Source organism: Tamandua tetradactyla (genome assembly GCF_023851605.1).
Source record: "Tamandua tetradactyla isolate mTamTet1 chromosome 22 unlocalized genomic scaffold, mTamTet1.pri SUPER_22_unloc_2, whole genome shotgun sequence".
NCBI classification, from domain to species: Eukaryota; Metazoa; Chordata; class Mammalia; order Pilosa; family Myrmecophagidae; genus Tamandua; species Tamandua tetradactyla.
This window is the reverse complement of record NW_027518252.1, coordinates 1,757,877-1,770,890: the sequence shown is the minus strand read 5'-3', so window position 1 is coordinate 1,770,890 and position 13,014 is coordinate 1,757,877. Positions and strand designations below refer to the sequence as shown.

Here is a 13,014-nt window from a genome sequence, read left to right as displayed (position 1 = left end):
AGTGCCTTAAAGCAAGGTGATGCACTCACAAGAAACATCTCGGAACATTTGCAGTCAGCCTTGTCAAGTGAGAGAAGATGCTGCCAGGTGCCTCCCATCCAACTCTCATCAAGGTTTTCCAGGGAGGACTGTTCAGTTATTTATGCTGTGTCAGTTTTTCCAAGTATTCTAGGTTCTCCCTTGGATCAAACCAAACTGTTCAAAGAAGACTTATATAGGGTCAATGCTTTCAATGAGTTATAACTCAGTGTTATTCCTATTGCTTTATTGAAGAAAATGGCCCAGTACAAGCAGACAGAACTCTCCAACACATTATCTTTAGAAACATTACTATTTGTCTATTTGGCTATTATGTACCCTGAGAGAAGAGACCCAAGATGGAATAATTCTTTTATAAGTCAGTTCTGGTAAGACTACTTACTGCCAGGAAAACAAAGAAAGAATGCTTTCCTCTAATATCTGGAAGCACTTTGATTATCTTTCCCTTTACTCTTCAGATGCCAGAAAGCTCGTGGCCAAGTGTGAAGCCTGGCAATAGTGCTTAGAAACCCCACAGCTTGTGGGGTGATGGCTGCTTCACCCTTATGCATTTCTACACCACACCAGGCTTCCCCAGATGTGGATTCTCTTGTCTTTTGTTTTCCTTTTTTTTTTAACTGTGCCCCTCTCTGCCACACCCTTCCTGGCATGAGGCAGGCATATGTGAGCAATGTGAATGTGCATCACCACATGTGAGCATACCAACTGGCCTGGTCTGGCTTCTTTTACAACAACATCAGCACAGGTGAGCACACATGTCAAGTTAGAGAGTAGAACATGACAGCACAGGTGCAAGGGACACCTCTTAACCACAGAAAGAGGATGCTGCATCCCAAAGGCCCCATCCAATAAGCTGATACAAAGCTCTAGCTATCTGTTTTTAACATTTGCTTTAACCCAAAACACTGCTGAATCAATGATGCAAACAAAAAGTACCTCAGCCTGGCCAGAAGCAAACCCAAAGGTAGCTCTGGAAGAGCAGAAAACAGACTCCTAGAAATGCTAAAGATTTGTAAATGGAGACTTCCAAATTATACTCAGGAAAACGAGGTCTAGCTGCTAAGATAAGGAAAACAGCTCACAGTGAGAGCAGGTTTTGAGGTTTACATTGAGATTCTGTGCTGGATCTCATCTGGGCCTGGTGCATTCTGGAGAGCCAGAGAGCTTAATCATTTTCTATGTCAGTTTCTCAAATTTTGGTAGTCCACATCAATTGCCTTTTTACCTGATGCCCTGCTTAGTGCTCTCATTCTGCCCCACAGCACTTCATTTGCACAAGTGTGAACAAGAAAGTTCTGGGAACATGACTGGTGGCTGGTGAATGCAGCCAAGCATGCACATGACAGGGAGACCCGGCAGGAACATTTTACTTTACCCTAGGCCTTCATGCCACAGCCTTAGAGGAGCTGGGGTGGAGCATGAGCTCTCCCAGTTACACAGGGAGGACAAGGACATGCCATCCCACTTTAGCAGTGAGTCACTTACTTAGAGAAGAGAGAAGAAAGGAGCCGCATTTGTTGAGCTTAGTGCTGTGGCTGCCAGCTACCTGTCCTGTCTGACAGCAGTACCACAGGGCAACTGCAGTGATCCCCAGCATTCTGCACAGCACACCTCCTGCCCAAGCTCACCCTGCAACTCCTGGCAGCCCTGGGCCCCTGGGCCCTGTAGCTCTGAGCACCAAAAACCAGGTGCAAAGGGTTTGCATTCTCCAAGGCTGAAAGCGCCCAGGTGGTGACTGCCCTCTCCTGAGCCCCATGCCAGGCCTCTGCCCACAGCACGATCCATCCAAAAAACTACCCCCTAACTGGGGTCCCAATGGCTGAACAGGTGGTCAGTAAATACCAGTGAGGCATGGCATTCAGAGGTAGGACAGGGCTTGCTGGTCTCTCTCTCCCTGACAATCTTTTCCTATCAGACTGCCCTGTGGTGCAGAAGCCAGATATGCTAATGTGTTACCTCTGTTGCCTGGAGCCTGAACCCCAAGCCTCAGCTAGGGGAGGTGGCTCAGCCCAGAGCTCTGGCACCATATCCCTCCCCTGGATTTCCCACCGCTCAGCACACAGGCAGATGGGACAGGCCAAGGTTCCAGAAAGTCACGGTCCTTGTTCTCATTGATGAAACATCTACAGGAGAAGAAAGTCCCTTCTTTCTCCATCATGTGAGGTTCTCCAGAGACCCCCGCTGCTGCTGCTGCTGATGGGGGAGATCACATGCTTCCTGGAGAGCCCAAGTCTGCCCAGGTGCTCAGCACACCTGGACAGAGGCAGTTAAATGCCCGGGAACATGAAACACAGGAGCCTGCACTGCCGTCTCCACAAGGCCCACATGGGCAACCCAGGGCTCTGAGTCTTGGCACCTACATGGCTGAGCAGATGCCAGGCCATGGGGCTGTGGGATGAATACTTCCAATGTCAAGAGAACATGATTTATAAAGATTAAAGATGAACATTTACAGAAAACCCCTCTGCCTCATGCACAGAGGCACTGCCAGGAGCCAGCTCTTCATTATAAAGTCATTTGATGATGGGCCAATTCCAGGATGATGCCAAGGGCATTTTCTCCCCGGGTCTTGAGGGGAAAGAGCACAAACTGCAGAATGCAGCCACTCCTCACCTCTGTGTGTTTTCCATATCAGCAAATATATACACAGTGTTGCTTAAGTCTGTCCGAGGCAACCGGGGCTAGAGCCCAAAGCCCAGGCAAGGCCGTTGCCGCTGTGCCGAGCCCTGCACACGCACTTCTGTGCACTCGGCTGGTGCAGAATCTGAAGGTGCAGTTTCTGTGTGCACTGCTCCCAGATAGGCATTTTAATTCACTCTGCGATTCCAAAAGTGAGTGTGAGTAGTAGCTTTATAATTTGTAATTATCCTCAAAGAGCCCTCCTTCGTGCCTGTCCTTCCTTCCTTCTACTGTTTATCCTATTACAATTTTAATTTCCATTTCCAAGCATGCCATGGTCCAGCCGCAGCAGAGGGAATGGGCCTGAAGGTGTGGAGGGTCGTCAGCGTGAGAAGAACACCAAGAGACAGCTCAGAGTGCTCTGAGAAGAGTCGCTTAAATTTATTTTTGCTTAACTGATTTTATACCCTTATTCTTGGCAAAAAAAAACAGGTATCACAGGATCATGGTTGTGTCATGGCTTATATTTTAGGTAAGGTTACAGGTTCATGGAAGCAAAGCAAAAGTACACGTTCTGATTTTCTTAGGATCATTTACATAAGATTTCAATAGCAGCAAGATATTGGCTTAAACCGCAGACATTGTGTTTGCAGTTTTCTGAGTTTAGACTTTCTGTTCCTATTATTCTACAGGTGAGGCTATATGTCAAGACCTATTTTAATCTGGTTAAAGGTTAGCTTGTTTTGATTAAAAGGTTACATTGTCTACTTAGAGTTTTTATTGTTTCATAGCAATGGACCGGCGCCGTGGTGGGGGAGATTGGGTGGTGATAGGTATCAGTTTTTCTAATTCTTTTATTTCCTCTTGAAGTTTTTGTACAGGTTCCCTGAACCAGGGGCAGCATGTTAAACTCCATTTTAACTGTGATTTTACTAATTGTTGTAAAAGATCTCGTTTTGTTTTAGGCCCCAAAAAGACACCAAGGGGGGCTTGCTCTTCTAAGTTTTTCTATAAATGATAAAGAGTTAAATCTAACGTGCCTACCATTGACATTTACAATTCTATGGCCATCTTCATTGTAAACTCCTGTGTATGGTAATGGAGGGTCAGGGAATCTTTTCCCATTAACATTAGCTCCTTTAGGGGGTTCCCACCATCTGTCTCCAATTTTATATTTCACATTAGGTGGTCCTTGCGCGGTGGGAAGTAAATTTCTAGGATGGCTCAATGCAGGGTTTTTTAATTGTAAGTGTTTACTCTCTATGGGGTACTTTTCTGTGACTTGTTCTAAAAGCAAGTCTGCCTGCTGCATCTGCAGCATGACTTGCTTATGGGGTATCCCAACTTAATTTTTCCCAGTCATTAACAAAGTTTTGCAATTTGTACAATTTGTATCATTTTTTCCAGTACTTAATACAAAATTTATGCTTTCTGATTCGTTTTGATATAATGCTTGGAGCACAACCAGCAACAAGAAACACACAATTAGTGTCGTTAATCCCGGTATTTTTCTATTACACTATTTTATGCCTCGTCCTCTTTTGGGGCATTGAAGGCCTTGCCACCACCTTTCCTTCCAGGGAACCATGTCAAACCAGGGAGGAAAAAGAGGACGTGGCACAAGCACGACTTATAATATGTTCACTATTTGACAAAAACAGTAATGTAAACAAATTCCTGATGCCAGGCCCTGCTGAAGCCCAGAGGGGCCCCTGGGCTAGGGTGTCCCCCCTCAGCTGGGGATGCTCCCATGGGAAGGGACTGACCCCATGCCACTGGATGTGGCCACCATAATGAGAAAAGCAGCAAATGAATAATTATTGCCATGGCCCAGCGGCCCAATGCCTGCTGCCCTCTGTAGTGCCCTGAGGGCTCTCTCCGTCTGGTTCTCCTTTCCCCTGGGGCACCTAGAACTGTCCACCACAATCTGTGGATGAGAAATGAGGGCCAAAGGTGAGTCATCGGTGTTCAGCTCCAGTCCCGGTGACCCCCACAGGCCCTGGCCCAGGGTCCCTCAGCACCACTGCAGCCTTGCACAAACCAGGGGTCCTAACAGAATGACATGGTGTGGATGGCAGCAGGCAAGGTGGCCGGGTCTCCTGGATGGGGTCTGGCTGAGAGAGGTGGAAAGTAAAAAGATGGGAAAGTACAGACCATGCAACTAGGAAGCATAAAGGAACTTAGGCATGGAGGTAAAGCTTGTTGTCATGGAAAACAAGACCACCTGCCCACAACAAGGCTTGTACAAGCCTATGCATTCAGCTTCATTTAGAACTGCCCCAAACTGCCAACAGCCTTTCCACAGGTGGAAACTGAAGACAACACTGAGCCCCATCTGTGGTGTATCCAGAAAAGGGAAACTGCCAAAAAACACACCAATATGTACAAATCTTGAAACGTGCTGAGTGAATGGTGCCTTGCAGAAAAGTTCTAGGACAGGTAAAACTAACTGTAATGAAAAATACCAGAACAGTGTTTGCTTTGAAGCTGGACACAGGGGAGTGGAGACAGGGATTGACTGGGAAAGGGCACGAGGGAACTTTCTGGAATGATAAGAACAGTCTATATCTCGGTTAGAGTTTGTTACACAGATACATGCACATCTGCCAAAACTCCAGAGACCATACACTTAAAATGTGTGCTCTGCTCTCTTTATAAAATTTTGCCTCAAAAATGTTAACAAATATTGAACTCCCTTTAATGAGATGCATGCACACTGGGTGAAGTATATTGGCATCTGCACTTTATTTTGAAATATATGAAAAAATAAATGGATAGAGGGATGAATACATGGAGAGCTATGTGATAAAGCCAGCAAAGCAAAATGCTAATTGAGGAATTCACATGGTGGGTACACGGATGTTTATTATTCAATTCACTCTGCTTTTCTGGAAGCTTGAAAACATTCATGATAAAAAGCTGGGGAGACGTCCCTTGTGGCTTTACTTTGTGGGCAGCCATTCCAGGAATGCAGCCCCCCTCCACCTCTTGCAGGGCCTCCAAGGCTCACTCACTCCCACCTTTGACTTCTGTTCAGTCTCTGAAATGGCTGTTCCCACAGCAGAGCCCTGGCCTGGCTACACATCCTTCCTGGGGTATACGTGGCCACCTTCCAGGGTGAGCTGGGCCACCCCCTTATGCTTTGCTGGAGAATGTGGGCTCCCTAAGGAGCCCTGGGGGTCCAGACCCCAATTCCCTTTTTGTGCATGAGCTCCAACAGCCAGGGGCTTCCCTTCCCCCGTGCACAGCTAGTTGCAGAGCCACAGTGGGCACACGAAGGGCACTGTGTAATCGCTCCAGATGAGGCTGAGGTGACTCTCTGCTGTGCCTCAGCCCTGAGTGGGCAGTGTCTGGTCCTGTGAAAGTAATGGGCACTGGGCCTGGGCTGGGCCTCCCCACCCCCTGTGCCCCCAACCTCCTGCTCATGAGCCCCCCAGCCTGTGCCCACTGCACCCCCATTCCCAGCAGGCTGCCTGGGTGGTCTCTCTGCACCTCCATGTCCCCAGAACATAGCATTCTGCCATGGGGGATCCCCACAGAAAATGCGGCTCCCCAAGACACTCACCTCTTTGTGGCTAATTTATTAGACATGCACAGAATGCTACCCACCCCAGCAGCTCCAGCTTAAAAAGCTTTACCTCCCAGAGGAAAGTGATTGCTAAGCTGCAGATGAAGGATTCACAAAAGAAGGAACAATGTCAATTTTCAATAAGTTCCTTTCTCTCTGGTGCTTTGTTACCCAAAATTGATGCTTTGACTAGACGTGTCTCAGAAAAATTCTTAACTGCTATGTAATAAAATCTATTAGAGAATAATTCAAGTTCTCCCACATGTAGATTTTTGTAGATACAGAATGTTTTAGAAGAATTATTCTCTCACACATATTTTATTAAAAGGTCTGGTGCTAAATATTGTTCTTCTTTTTTTTTCAAAGATATTAACTTTTATTTTTGAAATAACTACTTTTTTCCATTCCTATCTTCTAAGGACTTTATTCTATACAATAGCCTGCCTAACCACTGCCCCAATATGAAAATTTCTAACAGCAAATTATACAAATTGCTCTAGTTAATAAATAAGGGTTGTCCTTCACTGATTAAGGGAATATTTAAACTTCAAAAAGTTTAACACAAAAATCACACTTTATAAGTTTGTAAGCTTTAACAGATGTATTTAAAATACAACATGTCATGGAGGAGTCCACAAGCTTTTCATCTCTAAAAAACAAAGACTTAATTTTAGGGTTCAAAAATTCCATTCTTCAAAAGAAATGACCAAGTATTTTCTTCTATAATAGCTTCAAACTTTTCTACACTCAACTATTTCATGCCACCCCAGACAAACTTGACATGACTGAACTATACTTTGTGTTACTATCATACCCAAAAAAAAGTTAAAAAAGGAAAATCTGTCATAAATGCAGATCTCTAAAACAATGTCTAATACAATGCCTAGCACAAAAGAAGCTTTAAAAAGGTCAATTTCTTTCCTCATTTGATTATGAGTTAATTTTCTGTAAAGGCAATGAAAAACCATTTACAAAGCATAACACTGGGGTTCCTTTTTTACTCAAGATGCTTAACACTCAAAATGACAATTACATCTTCAAGAGTATAATAAAAAGGGTGGAAAACAGCAATACAACTGACAAAGTGTAGATGCTAAGGAAACCAAGATTTTTTAAAGGGTTCTTTTTAAGAAGTAGCAAGGATTAAAAGCTTGGAGAAATCCAGAATTAAACAAAAAAAGAAAAAACATATCCCCAACTGCAACCATTCAATTTGTTAATAGCGTCTTGGGCTATAGGAACGAGATCTTGATTGTGATCTGTATTGACTGTAATAAGGAGAAGGTGATCTTCTTCTGTACCGGTAATCATAGTCTTCATATCTGTCATATCCACGATCATATCCTCTATCATAGTAAGAGTCTCGCTGCCTGCCACCACCTCCACCACCACCACCACCGCCACCTCCACTGCCACCACCACTATGAGTTGGTCTGCCCATGCAGATGCCTGGTGTAGGTGTGTGTGCTCTCTTGGTGATAGAATAATCCACACGAATTCTTCTACCATCCAGTTCCATTCCATTTGCCCTTTCCATTGCCTCTTTTGAGTCATCTATTCTCTCAAAATAAACAAAAGCAAATCCTCGTGATCATCCAGTTCACTGATCATAAACCACATTGACACCACTCAAAGGTCCATATTGAGAAAATACTTCATGAAGATCTCTTTCTGTTATATACAAACTGAGGTCAAATACTCCAAGACAAGTGTTGGGATCTGGATTCGCCCTGCTGCCTGTATGTCTTCTCCGGTTAGACATTGGAGAATGACTTCGGCCCCTTTGACGCCGGTATTCCGGTGTATATGATCTACTTTGAGATTGTCTCCTATGAGAATGAGAGTGGGATCTGGATCGAGTGTAACGTCTATGAGAATGCCTCCTTGATCTGGACCTGGATTTTGATCTTGATCGAGAATGGGATTCAGAGTGTTTGGAAACCCTTGATGGACTACGAGATCCTGACCTGCTCTCCAATTTTACATGAGCAGGAGTTCCCATTGGAGATTTTGACTGAGAGCGAGACTCTCTGCCCTTGAAGTTGTTCTCCTCTACATCACTCATGTCGGCCAGGCGCACTCCGGAACTAAAATAAGAGACAAATCTCGGCTTGAAGGCCAATGGCCTAATTAATTCACTGACTGGACCGTGGGGAGAAGGAAAGAGTCGGCAACAACGGCCGCTCCACTCCACTCCCACTCAGTCACAGGCTCCGGCAAAATGGCGCCCAATATCATTCTTCTTAAAACAAAATTACTACCTGCAAGGAAATAGATGTTTTTGAAAGAAAGAGGGGGAGAAAAAGTCTCTCCAATTGAGCCCTTCTGTATTTCATTATCAGTTGTTTGTTAAGTACTGAAAGGATAATGGATAACAATGCATTTGTTAAAAGACAAAACTTCAAATACAGAGATTCATTTACAGGATTCTTTCATTGCAACATAGAATTTTCTAAATCTATTCAAGGTTCATAGATTTTAGTGATTTGCACAGCGTGTGAGAGCAGAAATGGAGATTTCTTTATCAGTTTTCAAAAACCAAAAAAGACAAAGGCAACATTTTCCACAAAACTTCTCTAAAGTTTCAGGGTGAACAGAAGCAATCATTTCTAAAATAATCAGGAGCAGAGACTTCTCCTCCAGGACTTCTCTGGAATTAGCCATGGGTGTAACCTGGGGAGTGTGGCTGGTAAAATGGGGTGAGTGGCTCCCACTTCATGCTTCTCTCTCTCTCCAGCTCCTGGATTTAGTTACACATAATGAGCTGCAATCAGATGGCCATTTCCTTCCCACCCCTGCTTCCTGGGCCGGTTAGTTGGTGAACTTTGGCAGCAACACAAAGCTGCAGGGTCTCATTTTGCTGATTTTCTGGGTCTTGCTGCAGGAGTCCCAGGTCAGCATGGGGCAGGACGGAGGCCTGGGCTCGGTGCCAGCTGGATCTGTTCTCCTTCTGGAGGGGCGAGAGAGTGTCAGAAGTGTGATCAAATGTCATGGAAGACAGGCTTGCTGGAGGGTCAATGAGCGGACCAGCGACCCCACCCCCACCCCAGGGCCCCAGGTGCTGCCACACTCCCTTTGTGCCTCCATGGCCTGTGAGACCCATCCTGTGTAGGAGGCATGTGCAGACTTCCCACTCCTTCCTTGGCCACCACTGCCAACTGCAGAGAAGAGAGGGAATGTGACAGCCACGGCGGCGTTTTCTATGATGCCTCCTTGGCACCTAATTTCCAGCTCATTTCCTAAAATGTATTTTAATGGGCAACAGAGGCAATGACCCCAAAAGAAAAATCTGTTCCATAAGAACCAAAAATTTGGAGAACTGAAGGGAAACAGAGACCCACAAAGGAGCAGGGCATGTGAGGCATGTGGGTCACAGCTTTGCCAGGCTGTGTGGGGAGGGGTCAGGCCAACCTCAAAATCACTGGGCCAAGAAAAATTAACCATGTGCAAAAGATGATGTGCTGCATGATTCCATTTACAGGAAAAGCCCACAGAGGGCCTGTCTCCACAGAGAAGAACAGATGGGGATGGCCCGGGCTGGGGAAACCCGGGCCTCAGGCCTGGGCTAGAAGCCACATATTTAAGTGGGTGTGTTCCCTCTTCTTCTTGTCTCCTGCTTCTCACCAACCCTCGGTGGTGGGTTTCTCCAGCACCACAAACCACACGCAGTCTGTTCCGAACTACTATTCTTCAGGTTTGGGGGAGGAGCTCTGGCAGGTCTGCCATGATTGGCAGATGCTAAGCAGGGCCAGCTTACAGATCCCCTACCCCACAGAGCTGAGCGCTCTTGGGCCAGGCTGCAGGGCCCAGCGGTCACACGGGAAGATCCCAGGAGAAGCCCCGTGGTGACTCTGGGTTTATCCATCAGAGATGCATACTTGTGATTTGCAAACCTGGTGTAAAAATGTTTCACTTTGACATAGGGAAAATCATGGCATGTGCCAAGTGCTGTTCTGTGATGGGGTCAGCGATACAATCAATAGGATTCCTCTAGAAGGGACTTCCTTCCCAAGGAAGCAGCAGAAGTTTAGTAAACTGTTATTCAGGATGAGCAAGGATGTCTGGCCAGTCAAACATACTCCGACTGTTCTAGTTTGCAAGCTGCCAGAATGCAATATACTTGAAATGGAATGGCTTTTAAAAAGGGGAATTTACCATGCACCCCAAGAAAAGGAGGGGCAGAATTTAATAAGTTGCAACTTTACATGTTCTAAGGCTGCAAAAATGTCCAAATTAAGGCATCCAGGGAAAGATACCTTGGTTCAAGAAGGCCAATGTTATTTGGGGTTTTTTTCTCAGCTGGAAAGGCATGCAGCGAGATCTGTTAACTTTCTCTCTGGGAATCTTCAATGGTTTCCCCAGGGCTCTGTCCATTCTGTCAGCTCTGTCAGTCCCAGTGGCTCTGTTGTCTCTGAAGCTTTACCCAAAATGGTTCCTTCTTAAAGGGCTCCACCTTGAATGGTGGAAACACATCTCCATGGAATCCATCTCACCAAAAGTTACCACCCACAATTGAGTGGGTGACATTTCCATGGATAATCAAAAAGCTCCTACCCAGCAATACTGAATGAGGATTAAGGAACTTGGCTCCTCTAGGGTGCACCACAGATTCAAACTGGCACACTGATTGTGAGCAGACCAAATCATACATGGCTCATCCATCATCAGAGAATTAAGGTACAATCAACCATCCTTGTTAGCACATTGTGCTGAATGTCACTTCACATTTCTTTTGTGACTCAAGAGGTGTTTTAAGACCCTTGCATTGGAGAAATCTCTGGGCTGATGATGTAGCCATGGGCTGTGGATGCACCAAAAGGCCTAGGAGTGAGGTGTCAATGCCCTAAGTGTGTGGTGATAACACCCAGAAGGTTTAAAAAGGTTTAAAAAGCTAATGTCCTAGGACCTTCCTTGCACTGTCTCTGGTGACAATGGGGCCCCATTCCTCCCCAGAAAGCTTGAGCTTCCCCCAAAGCAGGGTTGGCCCCTGAGGCTCACCTCTCCACATGTGGGTGCACTCCTGCACAGCCCCTGAACTGTCACCAGCAATGAAGAAGCACCAGGTTCATCTCGGGAACTCAGAGGATGCCAGAAAGTGATGGACAGGTACCCCACAGAGGAGCTGGCCCCTGAGGAATCACAGGTCAAGTTAGAAGGCACTGGGACCCAGCAGCAGCCAGCTGCAGGTGTGCAGTGCAAGGGGGAGCACCACAGACTTCCCAGGGCACAGAAGGAAGTGACACATCCACAGGACACATGCATGGCAATCCACTGCCTGGAATTGTCACTTCAATGCAAACTGTTAAAACAATAGTCCCACTTGTTAGTTGTTGAATCTGCTGTGTTGAGAGAGGACAGCCGCTCTCAGCTGACAATGGTGCCTGGACACTCACTGGATGCAAAACGCACTCACAGGGAGGTGCCACTTGACAGCAAGGAAATTGCGCCCCACACCGATAGCCTCTGCCTGCCATCTTTCCTTTTTCTGTTAATGGCTTTGTTCAGGTCACAGGATTGCACCTTAAAGAGTCTACTGTGCACAGCCAGCTCTGCAGACATCCTTCTGCCCCAGACTCATGCTGCCCCAGTCCTCCCAAAGGAGGACCCTTCATGCCAGGGCCAGCTCACTGCACTGACCCCACCAGATGTCCCAAGCAGGATTCTCAGCCTCCCCACCCAGACCCCTTTGTCAAGGGCCTGCCATCCAGGTCACAGGGCAGAACTCCAAGCCAGCCCACTCCCTTCAGGTTTGAGGTCACCTCAAGCTGAGGGAGTTCATTCACCCCAGATCATAAAAGTCTGGTTTGGTTTCTTAAGTTTAATCTGGACAGTATCCTGCCTGTCCTTGCTCCTTGAGCAACCAGGGTTCTCAGCCCTCATTCCTTCCTCTCAGAATTCAGTTTCTATCGGCCTTCTTTGAGACACTGGGGCCAACCTGGGGCAGCACAGCATGGGAGCTAGGAACGTGGGCTAGGGGCAGATGGAGTGGGCTCAAATCCTGGCTCCACTACTCGCTGGCTGCTTAAGCTTGGGGAGCCCTGGGCCTCAGCTCCTAGCCTGTAAAATGGGGCTGATAATGCATGGTACTTCAAGGGGTGATCATGATGATGCCATCAGCCAATATGTAAAAAGCATTTGGTGTCTGGCTGGGGCATCACATTGATTCCTGGGCCACAGTCCTCCCCGAACTAAGGGCTGTATTGAGGGGAGGGGGAAGAGCATGCTGACTGTCTACCCCTCCCCAGCAATGCTGCCTCTTCCCAATAGGAGTGAGTGCACCAGTGCATTCTCCTAGCAATACCCCTTGTGGGTAAGAGATGGCTAAGGCACTCCTCTTATGCAAACAAAAGACTGGCAGGGGGGTGGTCAGGGGCACAGGTGGGGCATAGGTCGGTGTGGAGGGTGATGGCACATGGGGTGGATGGGGCCTCTGAGGCTCCCAATCTCGCCCACCCAGACCACCCCCAATCAAACCAAGGATGCGGAGCAGGGTCCTCGGTGCCCCTCAGTGTGGTAGGTCCACCTGCCCACCTCCGGGAGGCTCTGCCAAGGCCAACGAACCAAGTTATGGTCGAAAATACAACCGTGGGACCCAGGAGCAACCAAATATCCTGTGCAATCCCTGGCCCTGGGCTGGCATTTGTCTCCATAACCACACTTGCTACTTCCCAGTAAAACCCTAGGCCCTGCTTTCACCCTGAGCTGGCTGTCTGATGCCCAGTCTAGGCAGGTGGAAGGCAGGAGATCCCATGGGTCAACCTCCTTGCCCTACCTGCTCCCAGAGAACC

At 47.0% G+C, this 13,014-nt stretch overlaps 1 protein-coding gene and 1 pseudogene across 2 annotated transcripts in view; both read right to left on the bottom strand.

Moving 5' to 3' along the window:
- Positions 1 to 13,014, bottom strand: part of LOC143672955 (cadherin-4-like) — a 233,701-nt gene that overhangs the window by 93,925 nt on the left and 126,762 nt on the right. The window lies entirely within an intron of this gene.
- Positions 6,681 to 8,306, bottom strand: LOC143672951 (transformer-2 protein homolog alpha pseudogene; annotated as a pseudogene).